Source organism: Grampus griseus (assembly GCF_964374135.1).
Source record: "Grampus griseus genome assembly, chromosome: X".
Classification (NCBI taxonomy): Eukaryota; Metazoa; Chordata; class Mammalia; order Artiodactyla; family Delphinidae; genus Grampus; species Grampus griseus.
Window position 1 is genome coordinate 106331247 of NC_138999.1, and position 21744 is coordinate 106352990.

Below are 21744 nucleotides of genomic sequence, written 5' to 3' on the forward strand. Positions count from 1 at the left end.
ACCATAACCTGGAAGTGTGAATGGTGCTGTCTCCATTCATCAGCATTAAGCCCTAACAAGCTCTTTCTATGGAGGAAACTGCTCATAAATAAAGTGCATCTTGTAAAAAAAAAAATTATTCGCAGTGTCTTATGCAAAGTAGGGGACATTATATAATATCTGAACTGCAGGCTCTTTTCTCTGTGAAGCATAGCTCTGTATGAAACAGCTGCAAATTAACGGGCGAAAGTATTTGACTTCTACCCTTGTCTTATTATCCTCTAATGAATAAATACTATAATTCTTAAGAAGACAATTGCCTAAAGCTGGGGCAGCCTGGATAGTTACTAATAAATTTATCACCTGTTGGGGAAGAGGATGCTGCTGATCGATACTGAAGCAGCAGGGGCAACCTGATGTGGTATCACTGAGAGTCCAGATGTGGAGGTTAACAGCCTGGAAATAGTAGCTAAAATCCCAAATTAGATAACAGAGAAGATCAGAGTTTTTGGCTGTGCAGAATGCCAATTTCAAATGTTGGCAGAAGGCATCTCTGTATTTAATTTATAAAAATTACAGCTGTTGAGGCCACCTACATTTTTATTATTTCTGTATTAAAAATGAACCTTCTTTCAGAATATAAGCTTTGGAAAGTAGTCATAAAATTCTCTCCATCTACAGCCCTAGCAACCACAAAACTGAAATACTGCTTTTTTTTTTTTTTTCCCTGCCACAATCTGCTCTTTAATTTTATGAGACAGAGGTAAATGGTTAAAATAAACTTTCAGGGAATGTCTTAAGTGCAATATGGCATCAGCTCAATCTCCAATACTGAGTGTGCTGAATTGTGTAGCTGACATTAGCCAGTTGATCATAAAGTGCCCTTTAAGTCAAAGAGTTTAAATTTTTTGCTTTGTTTCTGTGCATTTCAATTCTCTGAAAATTGGTATCATATGTGTGGTCTATATGGAAATTCTCCACTAGGCAGAAAAGTCCATTCCTCAACTGATCTAACTACTGTCCACTTATAACTACCTACCCAAAATCAGAAAGGGCCAAGTTACTTCTGTACAATAAGCCTGTTATCTTGCTAGGTAGACACCAAATGGAGCTTCTAGAATTTGGAGGGATTACAAATATCTGTGTGTTACTAGGGTTGGAAGGAAGCAGAGCTTAATGACCAGCTGAGATGATTTCACTGTGTGGTTAACAATGAGAACAGGAGTTCTCAAATATGACACTCTAATAAACCTACCGTAACATTACAGGACAAGTGAACAGTGTGAGTTATTTAATCAGATGACCTCTTTAATTAAAAAAAAGTTACACTATATTCTAACAGTAAAGGTCAATTTCCAAAGAATTTAAATACAAATTAAAAATGATAAGCATTCAGACTAATATGTCCTTCCTTTCAAGACTCAGAAGGCACTCAGAGACATCACGAGGAATGAGAGATTCGTGGGCTAGTTAAACCAAGAATTGTGATTGAAAGGCAGGTAAGGCCGCTTGTCTTCACTTTCGCTCCTTCTGATTCTCTGAAAGCTTTAGCCCTCCAGGCAAGGAACAGTGAATGAAGAGCTCTCCCACCTCCACCAGCACTATTTTCCTAGAAGTTTACTGGGAAAGTTGTTTTTGTCCTCACTTATTAATTTATTCAGGATTTATTTTGAACCTATTATATGTCAGGCACTGTGCTAGGCACTGGGACTACTGCAGACTATAAAACAGATATGGCATTGCTCTTGAGAAGCTCAGAAACCAGTGAGGGAGACGGAGAAATAACCAGGCAATTACAGTGCCTTGAGATAAACACTAGTTTGGGGCAAGTCCACGGTACCATGGGAGCAGCCTTAGGAGATGGGCTGGGGAAATGAAGGTCACTAGTGTTTTCTCAGATTATAAATCACACGTAAGCAGAAATCTGAAGGACTATGTTGAATTTCTGATGAGCCCAGTGTGAAACCCAGGTAAGCACCACAAAAAACCCATTAAGGCTGACTATTATCACTAAATAATAACCATTTTCATTTGCTGAGAATACTAAGATATTCCAGGCACTGTGCTGGACTCTTTTTTTTTTTTTTTTTTTTGCGGTACTCGGGCCTCTCACTGTTGTGGCCTCTCCTGTTGCGGAGCACAGGCTCAGCGGCCATGGCTCACGGGCCCGGCCGCTCCGCGGCATGTGGGATCTTCCCGGACGGGGGCACGAACCCGTGTACCCTGCATCGGCAGGCGGACTCTCAACCACTGCGCCACCAGGGAAGCCCTGTGGACTCTTTACATACATTTTCTCTTTTTAATCCTCACAGTAGCCCTGTGAAGTAGGTATTATTAGTGTCATTTTTTAGAAGAGGAAATAGAGGTTCAGAGGTCAAATAACTAACTCCAGGTTGCCAATGCTAGATTTAGCTCATGTTCGTCTGACTTTCAATGTCCATTCTTTTGATCCCTATCCCATGTAGCCTAAGTGGGGCTATCAATCACTTTACCACAGGAGTGGTGTACAGAATGGTTTCTGAGGGTCCAGAAACTCCATGAAATTATCTGCAAAAAGTTTCGTGTATGTGTATCGTCATGAGGAGATGGTCCATTGCTTTTGTTAGATGGTCAAAGTGATCCATGATCCCTCCCCTGAAATTGTAAGAATTCTTATATTCCTGTAGAGCTCCTGGACCTTTTCAGAATTATTCTTCAAAGATATTCTGCAGCTTCATTCCTACAGAGCTGGTGAGTTTTAGGAAAGCACCCAGAGTTTCCATGTGATAGGGACTTTGGTAACTTGACTATTATTTATGATCTACTAAATAAAAAGGAGACCCCAGAAACAAGGGTCACAAACTCATATGTCATCAGGGGACAGGCAGGTAGCATTAGTCTGTGAGTTAGGTCAGGTGTTACATTATACAAGTTCTAGGGGAAACGAAGGTTAACTAAATAATGCATGTCCCACCTAAATGCACTCAATCTTTTTTTTTTTTTTAATAAAGACACAGAGTGGGACAAATGAATTATATTTTGAACCAGATTTATTCCCTGAGTTGCCAATTTATGATGCTTGCTAGAGAACAATCAAGAGGAATATATCGTCAGTGAAGAGGCTGCTGTGAGCAGACAAGATCCACGAACTTAGAATAAATCTAATAACTAGTACTGCCGTTAAAAGTTATGTCCTGATAACAGAGATTTCCCATAAACCGCCTGCCTCCACATGCATACCTCTCCCACTATCAATGTCCTGCACCAGACTGGTATGTTTGTTACAATTAATGAACCCACACCGACGCATCATTATCACCCAAAGACCATAGTTTACATTAGGGTTCACTCTTGGTGTTGGACACTGTCTGAGTTTGGACAAATGTGTAATAGCATGTTTCCACCTTTAGAGTATCAGACAGAGTAGTTTCAGCGTATAAAGATTCTGCTTAATTTTTCTGTGAACCTAAGACTGCTCTAAAAAATAAAGTCCAGTTAAAAAGAAGTTATGTCTTGGTTTATAAGCTCTGAGAAACCAAAGATAATCAAATCTAGTTCCAATTCTCCATCACGGGAAAATGAAATCCCTGGATGGCTAGTGACACAATACTTGCTAAGCATGCAGCTTCTTTTGTTCCCACCAAGATCAAAGCTCAGAATTTATGACAAGTTCATCAAATTTAGTCAAATCAAACCAGAAAAGTAGGTGTTCAAGCTGAACTTGACTTTGCTCTTGCTCTGTCCCCCTTCTCTTCCTCATCCTTCCTTCAGGAAGCTCTCCCCCTTTAGTACGGCGGAGACAATGTTATGTATTCAGGTCATCCTATCTGTTTTTCTTTCTGAGAATACAGCTAGATTACATTTCCCAGCCTCCACTGCAGTTAGGTGTGGGAAGAAGTGATATATGCTCTTCTAGGCCTGGTCCCTAACAAAACCTCTGTTGAGCTCCTTTATGGAGCCCCCCCTCCCTCTAGGCTGGCTGGATGCAGAGTACCCACTGGAGGACTCCAAGGCCTAAGAGATTGACAAGCCACTAGATGGAAGGAGCCTGGCTCCTGAGTCACTGCTAGGAGCAGGGATTTCTCCTATCCCACAGGCAACCTTTTACTGCACTGTGATGTGAGCAAGAAATAAACGACTATTTTGTTAAGCCATTGAGATTGTGTGTGTGTGTGTGTCTGTGTGTAATATATAGTTGTTAGCTTGGCCTCACTATTACATTCACCAACCACCAATTCAAATCCTGTTTATCTTCTAAGGTTTTTATGAGATGTTTCTTTTCCAGGAAGCCTTCTCCATAAACTCCACTTTCTGGTCTCTCTGTTTTCTAACCTAAAGAAGCTTCTTTTTTTTTTTTTCAAATGTGAATTATCCAGTCATGCTCTGTCTAGGCAAAAAGCTCCTTGAGGGCAAGAACTGGATTTTATGCTTTAGTTTTATATCTCAACAAATCCAGTAGACCCGGGCACAAATGTTCAATAAACCTTGCTGAATTACAGGCTTAACTGCCACGCATCTATAATGAAGCACATCTATCTTGAATCAAATAAAGCATGCCACGATGTCAAGATCTGCATATGAATTTCTCTAAAAATGAGTTTAGAAAGGAGGCAATGGTAATCTCTTTCTCCAAAGACCTTTAAGAGGAGTACAGCCCCCTATCAATTAGTGATGATGAGAATATGGGAAAAAGGGGAATCGACCACTCGGAGAAAATAGCATAAGGACCATGGATCAAATTAACTGCAACTGAATTTGATCCATGTAGATAGCTACACTGAATAGCTCAGGTTCCCTGCAAATCCACTTTGCTCTATCAACACAACTTTGTGTTATGATCTTATGACCTCTTCCAACCGTACTCTAATGTTAGGAGTTCTAAGGAAACAGCAATATCTCAAGATTTCACCTTAATTTGCTTCACTCTGGACCACATAAGGGAAAGCAGAGAGAACACTGGCTCCAGGGTCACATCAGGGGATCTGGGCTTCAGGATGACCTCTCTTACAGATTAGCTGTAGAACTTGTCTTGATTTCCTAACCCACACCCTACCTACTGCACAGGGTTAAAACAGTGTGAAGCTCACAAGGGCCAATGAAATAAGAGCCCTTTGAAGAGGATGAAGTCTTACAGTGGTGCTAAGTGGTGTCCTAATTGCTCAGTCATTGCTGTAATTCTTTCTGAAAGTGACTTTTCTAAGCCTTAGAACCATAGACAAAGATTTCCACATAGGCTCTGCTTCAACATTTTAGGCTCTTCTATGTTGGACAGACATAGTCGAAGCTTTAAGTCCATAACCCGGGTCAGTGGCAGCGTGCCCTATGTTAGATTCACCACAGAGACAAGGCAGAGGTTGAAAACAATTTTGTTAGCTTAGGGGAAATACTGCACTACTGAACTACTGGTGTAGAAGCCTTCAAGCTTTTCTAAGATAGCTAAAGTTTTCATCCAGAGAATCAAATAAATGAAGCTCCATGCTGTGCAACTGGCTCAGGGAGACCCTGGGCTGGGGGTGGTGCTGGTGTCTCAACATTTAACAGTGACACCAAACACTAGGGATGGTATGAGTTATTTTTCCTTGCTTTATAGAGGTCTGTGTGTGTGTGTGTGTGTGTGTGTGTGTGTGTGTAAGCGATTGGGTTAAATAGACAGTTCTAGTTCAAGTTGAAATGCATACCTCATGTTTTATTTTTATGCTAGAATTCTTGCTCAAAAGATGCCTATAGGTTGAGATTTAAGGGGACTCAGTACATTTGGGCTAAGATAAATGAGGTTTATTGGACACGATCTGAATATTTTATATCCCCCCCCTTAAAAAATTCTTCAATTATCAAGCAACTGTATCTGGGACACTACTCAGATACATTTTGAAGAAATGCCTTTGTCATCCTAAGGAAACAAACCACCTCACAAGAACCTTATGCGAACAATTAGCTTGAAGAGGGAAAGTTCATTTATTGCCCATGAACCAGCAAAAAACTAATTGCAGTTGTTACACTCTGGGGGAAAATGAGTCTCTTTCAAGATATGTGAACGACCAAAAGGTTCTGATAAAAAAGCACACTAAGTAGAATACCTTGGCCTGAATACTCAATAAAAGGAGGATATGAGGAATTAAGCCTGACAGTGCTTACTATTCACAATAGTGGGCTAACTCAAGAAGAATGAAAATTTCTGCAGGAAAGTTATTTGCATGTAGTATCTATTCAAAGACAACGCGGAAGGCCCATTTAAAATTCTTCCAACAGCCGTACATCTTGACTAATGAAGCTAACACTAGAAGAGAAGTTCAGGAAGCCAGAAAGGCAGGGTGATGAACACTCTGTGAATACAATTTTCAAACATTTGAAATGAGGTTTAAAGAGACACTTAGGAGGACCAGTTTGGGCTTAATCAAAAATATATTATTAGAACAACAACAACAAACACAAATATGACAGTTGAGTAAAAGAAAAAAATTAAGCAAAGCAGTTGTCCAATGAGACAAACAACTCTTTGACTTTTTCTTTTCCACGCTCTGACCTACAGGTTTGACAATCTGAGTGCAGAAGAAGGTTACACTGAAAGGTATTGAAAAAAACTGGGATTTGCTGTTCAAAGGGGGCTGGTGACACCTCTGGCCTTGTCTTGATTGAGACTGGGGTTTCCAAGGCCATTTCCCCACCTTTTTCCCTCTAAGTTCAATTACCCAGACATGTTCAGGAGAGCTATGAGAGTAGCACATCAGGGTAGAAGCTATGAGGAGATCCTGTTGTGAGGCTGACTGTGACTTTCAAAAATTTACATAATCTCCCAGTCCTTGGGGTTTTGCCTTTGTCTAATTGCGAGAAGAAAAGCTGAGATGCCCATGTCAGTGGATTACTGTAAAGACCAAATAAAATCACATCGGAACAGAATAGTCTGTGAAATTGTTTTGAAAGGTTAAAACAAATGGTGTTAATATTTCTGTTTTTGATTAACTGTTAGGTTTCTGGCATCTTGCTGTGGATTACCTGTTACATGATGACCTGCTTCAGCACAGCTTGACTTAGATGGCAGGAACCCTCTGTGCAATTCTGTCAGCGTCTCCTCCATGCTGATGGTGACGAGCAGTCTGTACAGGGGTCCTGTGTTACTTTTCCAGTCAAACTGGTCTATTCACTGTCTCTGAAACACATCTTTCTCTTTCCCTGGTTATCACTACATATTTGCCTGCACTACTCCTGTGCCCGGAATCCCCTCTCCCTCTCCTAGTATCCAGATCCTACTCATCTTTTAAGACACAGTGCAAAGTCTAGCCTCAATAATTATAATATATAAACTAACTCAAAGACTTGTAGATATCTTGATGGAGGTACTTCCTTGTCGAGTATATCAAACAATTTCATCAATCTTGTCAGATGGTAGGAATCTGAGCCTCTTAGAAGAGATGTGTTATTCCACCGATATAAGTGGCTGGGAATGAGGATCACATCAGGTATACATCATTAAGCTGCAAATCTAAAGCGTGGTCTGTAACTAAGAGTGTGAGGCTTTTTGACTAGACTCAAGAATGCATTTTACATACTGAGATAGGGTCATTTTAACCAACCCATTTCAAGACCACCCCAGCCTTCGTAGGAGGAGCTGAGTCATTCACTTCCCACTTAGGTGGCCTCTTTGTTCTCCACTGCCCTACCCTTACTTCTTTGCCTTGTTCTTTGATCTCATTCCTTTATGAATTCACTTAACCTACCAGGAAGAGAGGTTAGAATCTAGTTCCCAGTTTTTCTTTACCCACGTGTCCAGTCCTTTTTCAGATTCCTTTCCTTTCTTCCACATCTTCCCCCTTCTGCTCATTTTCCTCTCCCCTTTTCTCCAAATCCCAACCAGCTCTTCATTCTCTGAGCCCCTCGAGTGCTTATGGTTTATATCACACAACCTAATGCTGATTACTGTTTCCTCTGACGATGTCTCCCTTCATTCCCTAACCAGATCATATTTCACTCACAGGCAGGGATCAAGCCTTTTTACTGCACTTATAATTTCCAAATTTCCCAATGCAGACCAGATTGTCTGCTGCTTGAAAAGCTCAACAAAACACTGAAGGTCAGTGAACATGGTTCTTTTTCTACTAAGATATACCAGGAGCATGACATGGGTCTGACAGAGTAGCTAAAACCAGTGGGAGTCTTATAAATAGTATAGTGGGTCATTGACACTAGTGTCTCATTGACACTAGTTAAATATGTTGAAAGTATTAGTTAAGATGATGGCACCTCTGGACACCTGCTTGATAACCAGGAGATCTTTGTTGTAACAAGAGATGGTTGCAGTGTGTGACGACAGCATTTAGCATAGTTCCTGCCATACAGAAGTGCTTTATAGAATAATAAATGACTAAGCTCTATATTAGAAAGAGAACAATTTGAGCAATTAGAAAAAACCAAATTAATAAGAGCCAGCAAGTCTAATAAAGAAGGTAAAACAAAAGGAAACAGGCATTTACAGATACTGCTAGATAACATTTTGCAGCTGCAATGGTTCCTTAATTCAACTGCTCAAAATATATTCAGCATTTCCAGGAACCAGGAAGATATCAATTTAGGGCCAATTCAGAAGGCAGTGGTTTTGGTCATGTATTAATTGACTAATTTTTTTTTAAACATTCAAATAGATTATTTGAATAAAGACATGCTGTTAAAACTAGACCAGATATACCTGGGAAATAAAATAGTGCCCAGCATAACTAAAAAAACCCAAACAAACAAACAAAAATGAACACCCCCCCCCCCCACACACACACAACCACATAAAGAAAGGTTTTGAGGGCGCTAAGTGTTGATCTCTGGGTTTTCAAAAATTTCAAGCCTAACAGGCTAAAATCAGAAGATGTAAAAGTAGCCCTTCTTCAGACCGCTCTCCCCAGAGATGCCCCCAGTTTCACCACTCTGGGAAAAGTGGGAGGCACCTTTTGAGGGACCTCAAGCCCTAAGGTAGGGCTGGGGCAGTTGACTGCCTACAGTTCTGGTTTTACTTTGTTCAAGAGAACACAGAGAAAAGATTATAGAAACCAAAGTAGATAGTCTTGGCAGAAGGCATTCTGATGGGTTTTTGACTGGGGGGTGGTAGTGGGGAGGAGGACAAAGCAGACCTATCAATCCATTACCATGGCTTCAGTTTCCTTGGGTTAGAGACGCCTTCCACAATGAGGAATGATTCCTGCCTTCTAAGGGAAATTACTGCTGTAATCAGCTTTCTTTCCTGAGCAAATACTGGTAAAATGGGGCACCTACCCACCTTCCTTTCCCCAAAAACCTCTTATACAGTCTAACAAGCCTTTTGAAAGACCAAATGGAATAGCTAGTAAATGAAACTGGAAGAAAAACAGAGCAAAAAACACTGCAGCTTCCTGGCTAGGCTTTGATATTTGGGGCTTAAAGACAGCCTCACATTTCAGTTATTAAGCCTTTGATTCCTCAGAGAGAAACTTTAAATGGCCCAGGACTCACTCGCAAGGGAACAGTGACTTTCTTTGGTCAATGATAAAGCTGACTCATTATATCAAGGCTCTTTAATATTAAGGAAGTTCAGTGTCAGCCATTTAGGGAACTCCACATATGGACACACACTAGATGTGTTGGTGAGCTCTGCAGCTAATGGAAGAGCCTCACTCACATCCAATCAGTTCAGAAAATAAGGGATTAATACTGGCCACTGTAGGGGTCCCTGAAGACCCTACTCCAGGGCCAAAGCTGGTGTGTGTTCTGATATGTTGGTTCCTGTGCTTTAAAGGTTGTTAAATATTTTGAACACTGTCTCTGTATGACTGAAAGCCTTATTTAAAACAAACACTTTTTAAAATGGAATTTTCAGGTATAAATTTGCAAGTTGTTTTCTAAACCCTATTTCTGACTTAACATTTTTTTTAAATTATGAAAGATTTCAAATGGTCGACAACTCAGAAAATCATTACACACTGCCATGCATCTACCACCCTAATTTAATAGGTGTTAACATTTGTTTCATATAGCTCTTAAAAAAAAGAGAAAATATTATGAATACAGCCAAAACCCATGTCTTTATCTCTGTTCCCTTTTCCCTTCCCTCCTCAGAGGTAAGCACTAGTCTGCAGTTAGTGTGATCCCCTTGCATGTTTTTATACATTTGCTACATATGTATATGTCAAAAAATAATATACAGTATGTTTTTATGCTTCAGAAATTTATGTAGGAGATGGACGGTGGTGATGGTTGCACAACAATGTGAATGTACTTAATGCCTCAGAATCGTACACTTAAAAATCGTTAAAATGGGGGAATTCCCCGCTCCAGTGGTTAGGACTCCACGCTTTCACTGCCGGGGCCTGGGTTCAATCTCTGGTTGGGGAACTAAGACTCCGAAAGCCGCAAGGTACAGCCAAAAAAAAAAAGTTAAAATGGTAAATTTTGTTTTGTATATTTTACCACAAAAATATGCTAATGATATCACATCATATATATTCTTTTGTAATTTTCTCTTTCATTCATGCAACCTTATGTTTTGTGACTTAATGTTTTTACACGGGCATCTAGTTAATTCATTTTTACTGTTGTATAATATTCCATCATTTGACCAAACCCGATTGACAGATTATTAGGTTGTTTCCATTTTTTATACTGTAATGACAGCATAGCACATCTCCTTATACACATGTGTACTTGTGACTTTCCATACATTTTTCTTCAGCCAAGCTCCCTTCAGTACCTCTCTCCAAGTATTTTAAAAACATAGTTGCAAGTTTTCCTTTTAGTTGGACAATGTATTTTGCAGGCAAAGAGAATTAAAGTAGGGCTGTGTATATACAATCAACAAAGTTTGACAGAAGAGAATTTGAATACAGTAAAACAATTTTGAAAACAAAATGTTTACTACTAGTCTTGAAAACAATCCAGTTAATATTAGTTTAAAAAATTATTGGGCTTCCCTGGTGGCGCAGTGGTTGAGAGTCCGCCTGCCGATGCAGGGGACATGGGTTCGTGCCCCGGTCTGGGAAGATCCCACATGCCACGGAGCGGCTGGGCCCATGCGCCATGGCCACTGAGCCTGCGCGTCCGGAGCCTGTGCTCCGCAACGGGAGAGGTCACAACAGTGAGGCCCGCGTACCGCAAAAAACAACAACAAAAAAACAAAACAACAACAAAAATTATTTACTTATCCTCCTTATCATCATACTTTATTTAGTACTTGATCTGTGCCAGGTACTGGCTTAACCCATATTGTGTCATTTTATCCTCTATAACCCTACAAGGAAGGTAGGAGCACTGTCTCCATCTTACAGATGAGAAAACAGTGGCTCAGAGATGTTAGTAATAAATTCGAACTCATTCTTACCTGCCTGATTCCAAAGTCTCTGGTTTTAACTACTCTAAACACTTCCTAAGTTTTCCAGATTTCACGGGGCCCAAATGGGAAATACAAAGAGTACGATTTAAAGGTCATTGAAAGGCCTGCCCACTTGCCTTAAAAGTACCTTTACTACAGGAAGGCTTTTCTAGAAGGACACAAACTTTAGAGATCTTAAGGACATATATTGCATATATTGCTAAATCTGACCAAATAAAGTTAGAAAACTTCTACACTGTTAAAAGAAATGACAAACTTGGAAAATATTTGCAACACATAGGAGAGACAAAAGGATGCTTTTCTTAATTTTCAAAAGAGAAAGATCAACGGCTCAGTAGAAAAATTGGCAGAGGATATGAAAGTGAGTTTACTGGAAAAGAAATACACATGGTCACAACAGATATGAAATGACACTCCTCTTCACCTAAAATTAAAGGAATTCAAATTAAAGCTACAAGCTATGAGATACCATTTTCCACTGATCAGATGGGCATATATTAAGAGGTGTAATGATAGTGTGGCTGAGGGTATGGCAAAATGGGCATCCTTACACGCTATTGGTGTAAATGTGTTCAATCTTTTAGGAGGGCAATTTGGTAATATCTACTACTGCCGAAAATTAATCCGGTGTATATACTCACAAAAGTGTTTCAAAACACGTGAATTAGGTTGTTCAATGCAGTGCTACAGTGATAAAGGATTTAAAAAAAAAAAAAAACAACATCAATCAAGAAGCAAATTACTAAAAAAAAAAAAAAAAGAAGCGAATTACTTAATAAATTATGGTATGTCCATATGTTGTAATATCATACATCTCTTAAAAACAGAGGCAGATATATACATGCTTTTATGGAAAGATCTTCAAGAAATATAATCAAATGAAAGAAGGAGGGTGAGGAGTAATGTATATGATATGATTCCTTTTATGTAAGAGAAAAATACATATAGAGGTCTCAAAGGAATCAAGAAACTGTTAACACTGGTTACCTTAGAGAGAGGGACTGGGGTGTGTGTGTTTGTGGTAAAGAAGCCTAGAATTTTCTTTCTGTGCTTTTCTACAGAGTTCCAACTTCCAAACCACAGACATATATTACTTCCATATTTTTATCTTTCAATATCAACAGGGCTTATCTGTATGGTGAGATTATAGGCCATTTTAATTTGTATTCTTTATATTTCTCTTTCTTAAAAAATAATAAATATAATTAAAATGTCTTTTACTACGGGCCTGCCAGGATGCCTTCAAGGTCTTCCACTGAGCTTTTTTCCTTGGCTGATGGTATAGCCCCTCCAGCAGGTCTCCAGTAACATGCTCAGATGAGAGCAACCCACTGGCAACCATCAGTACTATGAGACCCTCTCTGGAAAGCTGTCATTTATGAAAGCAAAGAGACCTGGGTCCTCAGAGGTCGGTCATAGGACAGGACAGAATGTGTGTGTTTTAAAATAATATGCTTTGTCTTTTGTTGCATTATAAAAATAACAAATGCTCAGAAAATTAAAGAGAACAAAGGCAAATCACTCAAAATTCCTTATGAAGCAATTATCATCGCTAACATTTACTTTCTTTATTTTATTTTATTTAAAAAATTTTTTGGCCATGCCGCACAGCATGTTGGCTCTTAGTTCCCCGACCAGGGATTGAACCCACGCCCCCTGTATTGGAAGCGTGGAGTCTTAACCACTGGACCGCCAGGAAAGTCCCATTGCTAACATTTAGATAAACTTCCTCTCAATTTTTTTTCTCTGTACATATATACCACCCCTGCCCCCTTACAGATGTAGCAGTATACAGTACATAGTTTTGTATCCTGAACTTTCCACTGAGTATTATTTTGTGAGTATTTTCCTTATACCTGCAGGTTTGGGGGCTATGGGAATGGTCTGTTCTGGGTGCAGACAATGAGGGGAGTGCATTTTTGATAGGAAAATTAAAAACAATAATAAAACTGATGAATAACAGGACTGTGTTTACTATCCCCATTCACTGGAAATTGTAAACAACATCAGGATAAAATATTCTTCGCACTGTCCAGTCTCCCTGTAGCATACACCACTGTATGCCCACACAGCTCTGACTAGGGGAGAGGGAAGGGAAAGGCTGGATTTCTATCTCGGGAAGACAGGCTGAGGGCTGCAGGGAGGGGGCTCAGAGTTAGCCAGGGGAGTCCCTGAAAGAGGGAATGAAGAGGTGACATTTCAAACAGCCTCTCCTTTACTGCTAGTTTGTTGCTTAGTTAGATTCAGTTCACTTGAGAATCTGCTTGACTTAAAAAAAAAAACTTAGCAGTTGTCTTATGTGCATATAACTTAAGTCATTAGTACCTTCAGAATGCTGGTCTAAATACCCTCTGTTGTGCCATCTCTAATCCTTGGTCTGAAATGGCCAAAAAACGCAATTAATTGATCAATTATAAAATAAAAATGGGCTTCCTGACTCCATTTCCAGCTGTGTTTTAGCCTGTGATGATGTTAAAATAATGGATTTCCTTAGTTATCTAGGTTTGCTGCATGTTGTTTGAGTTTTACACTCTACTAATTCATCCAGTATGGCTGGAGGATCAATGAAGCTAAAAACATCTTCTGATGACTCCTCTGTTGTGGAGCGAATATTCTTGGTTCCCTGGGAAGTCAACCCACGGTAGATTTCAGATTCCTTCAAGAATCAGCAAAGCATGCTAGACTCACCAGGAAATGACTTCCTCATTTCTTTGATTTTACAGTCAGCTCCATGCATTTGGTAAACTTGAAATTACTGGGCCATCTTGTACTGATGGTGGAGCAATATGGGGCCATGATCAAAGCTTTAGCTCTAATACAGTTTCATGTTTTAGAACCTTAAAAACAAACATTTTGCATTGAAAGAAATTTCCTAATTAACTTCTGAAGAATTTGTACATTAAAACATCTTACCCTGCTGGAGAAGACTGATAGAGCAAACGTACTACCTTCTGCTGAAGAGAAACTGTATTTAGAAGGAACTTGCTATTCTCATAAAACTTTTAATAGGAAGAAGTGAATCAAATTCCTTAATTACCATTTTATGGTTGGTAAAAGGGCAAATTACATGCCATCCATTTCTAAACTTCTAAATGTCTCTGGTGCTTTTAATTAAAGCTGCCATCTAGAAACTACTAAAGCAATTTTACGCAATTAGTTATTTATAGGTTACCATAATACACCACTCAAAATATGATTTTAGTGATTTGCAGTCTGTTAGTGTGTGATCCCTGTCATTTTTGTTTGATGGAGAGGGGGTTCTTTTTTTAATCAGCTGAGGTGATGTGACACTGACGAGCTGTGATAAGGAAAGTTTTGGGGGCTAGTGATCTCAAATAAAAAGAGGAAGAATCATAATCCCGTTCTGTCTGTCCTGATTTGTAGGGGTTGAAGTTTCATTCTAGACAATACTGCAGAGAAGTATATCATGGTCATTCTCCCATCTCTCTCCACTTTGCTGCCCTTCTGCCCGATACCTAGCACTGCCCTTCCTCATGCTACCTGGAGTAGTTGCCACCTTGGCTTGTCCCCCTCCAGTGATCTCATCTCTCCAAACACATCCATCCTGTGCTCCATGTCCTTAAAGCCCCCATAAAGTGTTTTAATGAGGAATTAATGTGTTGCTCTCCTAGGCATTATCCTGCATTCAACACTGAAGTTCACATCTGAAGAAAACCCTCATGGAATGAATTTAATGGTAGGCTGCTAAGGGAATTATTTTGGTTACATGGGTCTTGGTGGGGGGGCTCCTCAAAATACAACACGTTGGAAAGACCCAGCACTAGAATTACTGCATCTCAAGGTCGGGAGGGATCAGCTAATCAAATCACATGTAATACTCGAATCCCACCCTACCTTGACTCCTGCTTCTTTTGTGGCACCATTCTACCCTAGAAATGACCAAGTCTCCTTGGACAATTTGGAACTTGCCTCCTTTAAAAGTAACTTGTTCCACGCTTGGGTCACTATTATAAGCAGCATTAGTATTAACAACCAAACAGCAAGCCTGATCATAATGGCAGGTAACACTTAATGTGTACACCCCACAGGCTGGGCACCGTGCTTTACAATGCACTTCACCGGCATTACCAAACACTCTCATGTAGGCACTATTACTCTTATTCTAACTTCATAGATGAGGAAGCTGAAGCTCAGGGAAGTTAGGTGACTTACACAAGGTCACACATTTAATGAGTGGTGGATCTGGAATTTGCATCCAGTTGTTTGACTCCAGAACCTGGGCACTTATCTCTCATGGTATTTGGCCTCTAAAGTATTATCTGTTTGCTAGAATGCTATACATGCATGAAAATTAAAATAAATGCAGAAGAAAAAGTCATTTAATGATGTATTTGTGGCTTTATAAAACCTGAATGAACTTAATACAAGTTCCGCCGTATTAACCATGGATGTGGCCTGGACCAGTTAGCCAAGGCTAGATATAAGTGCCTTCCTTTTGTCTGACTTCTCCACCAAAAGCTTATGGCTTTAGGATTGTGACAGAAAAGGAAGAAAGGTTCTCAGATTCCAGCTGCTGACATAATGTAAGGTCTAAATCTTTTGACTATTCATAAGCAGATGCATTAGACCAACTGTGCAAATAACAAGTTAAGCTCTCATTCTGGTTGCATCATAGGTACTAAGTAAGTCATCAGGTGTAGCTACCGTAAACTGAGAGACCAATAACATAGTTTAGGAAGGAAATACCCAGGAGTGGAAACAGCACAGGATCACTGAATAATAAGGAACAAATATTTTGCCTGAATTCTAAGGCTTTGTCAAACATATTTTTCTCAAGATGCCTCTGATTCTAGGACAAGGATGTGGGAGGAAAGTTCTCACAAGAAATGCCTTGACACTGAGCTGGGAATTTGGCATGGGTGGTAGAATGTTGATCTTACCCAAAAAGCTGACCTCACTAAGTGGTGTTTCCGAACCATTCTCACATACCTCAAGGCCTAACTGTACTTCCTCATTTTTAGCAGAATAGACGCACTTCTCTAGAACACTGAGGCTATCAGAATGGAGTACCATCAACTTTCTAGCACCTTCTATCTACAAAGTTCTCAGCCTTACACCTACACATTATCTTAGGATGGTCTCTGCAATCTCCCCTCCCATTCAAGGCCTGCTCCAGTTTCCTCAAGATCTGGTTTCATCATTTATCCTCTGTCTCCTGTATCTTCCCATTTACCTATCATCATTGCCATGTCTCCCACAGAAAAAGCCTCCCCTGAGCGCCCTGTCCTCTTACTACTTATCACTCTGTCTTTCACATCCAAGCCTCTCAGAAGAATGATCTTCACTAATCATATTTACTTCCTCACCTCTCACTGGCTCATCAAATGCCTGAAATCCGGCTTCCACCTCTACCACCATTCAGACCACCAAAGGCAGGGTCACCAATGAGCTCCTCCGTGCCTCATCCAATGGCTACAAATGTGTGACATCTGATATTGTTTCTCACACCTTCTCGAAACAAAGGATTCCCTTGGCTTCCTGGACACCAAGCTTTCTTTGTTCACTTCCTTTTCTTGTGAAGATTTCCTCTCTCTTTCATTAGATGCTCTTCCATTGCCTACCCTATAAATATTAGCATTCCCTATGATTTCTTTGCCCCAGTCTTGCTCCTGTGCATTTACCCTGTCACAAAACAATCTATCAAGAATGCATCCATCAAGTGATCATGTCACTTTCCTGCTTCAAATCTTTTGCCTACAGGACAAAATGCAAACTTCTGATTCTGGCCCTGCTCCTATTACCCTCAAATATGTTTACTTTAATAATACTGGATTATTTCCCAAATATACCATTCATTTTACTCGTGCTGCAGCTTGCCTGTAATTTTGGTGAGGGCTGGCCCTGGTGCCAATCCAAATGGTTACGTCACCATCATGGATCATGTACTAAAGGAATTTAGGAAAAGTCTTACTGCACCCTAGTTGCATAGTAGAACCAGAAGAACATTCTCATGTGTGTTTGTGCACTACACTCTCTCCCTCATAGATACCAGTTACATGAACAAGATGTCACTGATGAGAGTTCTACCATCTTTCCACTAACCCCAAGTTTAGCCTTTCAGAATAGCATTTAGATACCAGGGGAATCAGCAGAGCTCCAGGATGCACCCCGGATAGATCTGGGTAGGGACAAAAACAGATTGCTTTTGTCTAGACTTTACCATACCCAGCTTTCTTAATTGCCAATGAAGTTAAAGGAACTCCTGTGTGATTAGTGTCATGAACAACCTAAAAACACTTTCGGAAGCCATCAAGATTTAAGGATCATTTCCCTCCTTGGGAGTGGCTCCAGGGCTGTTTGCATTTCTGGGGATACTGCCCAATTCCTGCTGAGTTCTGAGGTCAGTTATGCTTAAAGATGCACATGAAAATAGAAATATACTCCATGGTGAGGTCCAAGAAGACCAAATTAAGTCATTGATTAATTTCATCCTGTCCAGTCGCTCCTTCACCCTCTGTAGCTACTTAAAAAAAATAAATGTATTCAGCTTGTCACAAATTTTATTTTATATCTCCACCTAGTAGCATTTCACATTCTGATTAAGTACTTGGTCATCTATTACATGACTCATTAGTTTGAGTTCTCTGTAGAATTAAAGAACGTTGCAGTAAAAATAATAAATGGAACCTAAGTTTCAACTACATCAGCCATGCATGTTTTAAAAGCATCTTGCAAAGTCAGTTCAAACTCATATACAATGCCAGGGATTAGCACACCATCAACTTCTTTGCTAAACTTTTTTCCTTGCCCCATTACATTGAAGTACTGATGAGTAAAATGGCAAATGTTTCTCTTTACTGGGATTCAAATCAAAGTGTGTAAAACTGGATCAGATAAAGACTTCTTCCCAGGAGAAGTACCCAGGGGCTATCTTATATAAAACTCTATTCAGGGGTACTTCCATTTTTCCTTTAAACACAATTTTTAGCTACCAGTTGTAGTCAGTTTAATGAAGTTAAGGTTTCCTGACTCCATCTCTTAAGAAAAAGTTGAAGTTGCTAACTGCAGAATCTTCCAAAGAGATGTGACAATGTTTCCTGGAGATTTATTTGAACAATTCCATTTACAGATTATGCAAATGCTATGGAGTGCACTATGGGTATACTATCGGGTCAGAAAAATCAGAGGAATAGTTTTAATAGGAAAAGGAAACTGGACTGAAAGTCATTCATCTTCCAAATAAAAATATTTTGTTTTCACTGAATACATGTCATTAGATTGAAAAGCATTTTCCACTATTTCCTACCCTCCTAGAGAAGCCAACAGAGATCATGGATTTTAGCTGAAGGGAAGGCTACCCCGCCCCCCACCCCAGCTCATGGGTTTTGGAGTCAGGTAGACCTGGTTTGAATTCCAGTGTTATCTGTAAACTGTCTGACCCTAGATAAATTTCTTAAGGTATGTGAGCCTCTATCTCCTCATCTTTACAATGGGGATAATACTATTTACCTTGTGAATTGTGAAGATTAGAGATACCCTGTGTAAAATATCGAACACAGTGTACAGCACACAGTAGACACTAAGTAAGTTAGAGCTATGGTTATTTTAATACATTAGAGCTGGGAGGGAGATCATCCCAAGCCCTTCAGTTTACAACTGAGCAATCTCAGGACCCAGTGTGTATATGACTAGTCCAATGTAACAAAACTAGTCAATGGCATCATTAAGTCTATTTCAGCGTTCAGGGAGGTACGGTGACTTTCCAAGAAACAGTGGCATTACATGGATGGAACACGAAAGCCTAGGCTCCCTAACCCAATATTCATCACAATTTGCTGCCATTTCTCAAAAAAAAAAAAAAAAAAAAAAAAATCCCATGGCTTCTGACCTTTTTTTTTTTCTGACCTTTTGCTGACTGGTTTTAATCCCATTTGATAATTTATTCCAATGTTAGGACAAATGATCTGAAAAGCAAATTTTATTTCATCCTATTTTTAGAATAGATTCAGAAAATAAATTAGCTGTCTTGCAGATTAACATTTATTTGACTTACCTTGCATAATTAAGGACATGCTGGAGAGCCTGCCTGTAATTGCAATATGTTGCTTGTTAAAGTCTTAGAGCGAGCTCTCTTTCCTAACCTAGAAATGATACTCCCTAGATGTACATTTCCATTTTCTACTGATCTACAGCTTTTCTTTATTAGCTTCTAGGTGGAGAGAAAAATCAAACCTCTCCTTCAAGAAATCCATTAAACATTTGCTGTCTTCTAAGGGGGAGGGATGAAGGAGCTGATGTTCATGGTAGCTGTAAAGCCAAAAAACAAACAAATTGGGCTTTCTTGAGAGATAAAGAACCTGCAGGAGAACCTCAAAGACATAATTAGCAATTAGCAATACTCTCCTCTCAATATGCCCACCGTGCCCTAATGACTTCCTGCATATTTCCTTCCTCTACGGAAGTCTACGAAATTGCCCTGCAGCATTCCATATAATGAGAACCTCACTTCTGATTCACTGCCAAGGGTAAGTGCTGTCTAGATTCAGCGTGGAGATAGGTGCCCTAGCTAGGCACCTCAGTGTTCTGACCAGCATTTTCAGATCAACCGATGTCTGGACATAGGTTCTGCCATCTGAGTGATTTCGAAGATCACTAACAGGGTCCTCAAACACTGTGAATATGGTTGAAGGAGGTGTGATGGACACTTAGTGTGAGTCACACATTCCCTCCCTTTAAACATCCTCATTCACTCACTGGATCAGAGCAGATGTTGCCAACAGCAGCTTTAGTACATTATGTGAAAGCTGTCTTGGATGGATTAGACATTCAGCTGTCTGAAGACTGGGCCAGCTGTTCTTAGGGCCCCTTACTGCTTTGGGATGAATAGTGTACCAGATTACTGTAAAAGCCACGCTCAGATAGAAGGTTGCGTAAGTCAAGCCAAAGGAAAATGCGCTACTAGCTATGACAAGAAGAAAAACTTAGTTTAATGTTAACTTTAATAGATATATAAATTTTGACACTCTCATTACTGACGTTTCCAGAGTTCATGTAAACCCTGCTCATCAGGACTCTATTATTGCTGCTTTCCAAGCCAAAAAAAAAAAGCAGAGCTGCAGTGAACCAATTATTTGCTTTATTTGGAAAAGCTGACATTCATCCTGTGTGGCAGGTTGAATGTGGTAGGTGAGATGAGTGGTTTTCACACCAGCAGCAACTCAGGAGGGTGTCAATTTCAGGCACAATACAAGCTTGATTCCTCCCTATTTCTCATGCAGAAATCCTTATAATACCTGTAAGCGTTTTAAACCTGTGTAAAAGGTGGGACCCAGCCTGACGTATTTCCTTGAAAGATGAGCTGATTATATGTTGCACCCGAGTTATGCATTCACTCATCAAATATTTATTGCAGACCTACTATGTGTAAGGATGGAGCACAGGTACAAGAGGAAAAAAGAAACATTCTCAAACACTTTACCATGATACTTATGGGTGGGGACGCTTATGTTCCCTTAGGGAAAAAAGGTCATCCCCTTTAAGTGCCATTGAAATTCCTCTTAGGAATACTTGGGTTTGGATAAGAGTTACCTAATTGGTCAATTACATAAGAAGCATGTGTAGTGGATCTCACACTGTGCAAGATATTGCTGAGGAGGTGGGGAAGAGTCAAAAGAAATATTAGATATAGTTTCTCATCTCAAGCAGCTCACTTTGGTAATAAAAAACACTCCATTCATGAAAGGACTGGAAAGTAAAAGAAGGCAAAATATAATCAGGTGCTAATTGGGTAGTGGAGACACTCTTAAAGAAATTCAGATTTAATGGGCTGGGTTAGCCAGAGGGGCTTTATGAAAGACACATGCCTTGAGTATGGCGTTGAAGAAAGGGACGGCTTTAAACTCCGACTGTAGTTGAAATTTAATCCCCATACGGCAAATGTCAAATAGCTAAAGAGTAACCTCTTAATATTTGAAATAGTAAGTTGACCATCTAACAAATTAAACACATTGACCTCACTATATTTTTCGGCATGGAAAGGTGTTCATAATACATTACGTATGAAAAGCAGATTACAGAACAGCATTCTATAATACGATTCCATTATTAGAGAATAAAATATATGATATGCATAGAAAAAAGTCTAGAAGGATATACACTAAAATGTTAACAGTGGCTTTCTAGATGTGGTAGGATTATGCGTGACCTCAATTAAAAACATTTTTTGTGTTCTCTCTTTTCTAATTTTTCTGCAACAATTGTGTATTATTTGTGTAATAGTTAAAAAGAAAAAACACATTGGGTTCTTAAAACCCACTACAATGAATACTTCATAAAACCTGCTGAAATAAAAGCACACATACACACAACATCTTGGAGAAGGAACAGAGAAGAATGATTAAATAATTAAGGAGATAGGGTGGATGATATATGACGACAGACTTAAAAGTTGACTATCCTTCAGCTTAGTGGCCTAAGATGGG

General features: G+C 39.6%; 1 protein-coding gene across 3 annotated transcripts in view; it reads right to left on the reverse strand.

Moving 5' to 3' along the window:
• TENM1 (teneurin transmembrane protein 1) overlaps nt 1-21744 on the reverse strand; it is a gene marked incomplete at both ends in the record, with an annotated part of 571653 nt that overhangs the window by 81046 nt on the left and 468863 nt on the right. The gene's annotated exons all lie outside the window — the stretch shown is intronic.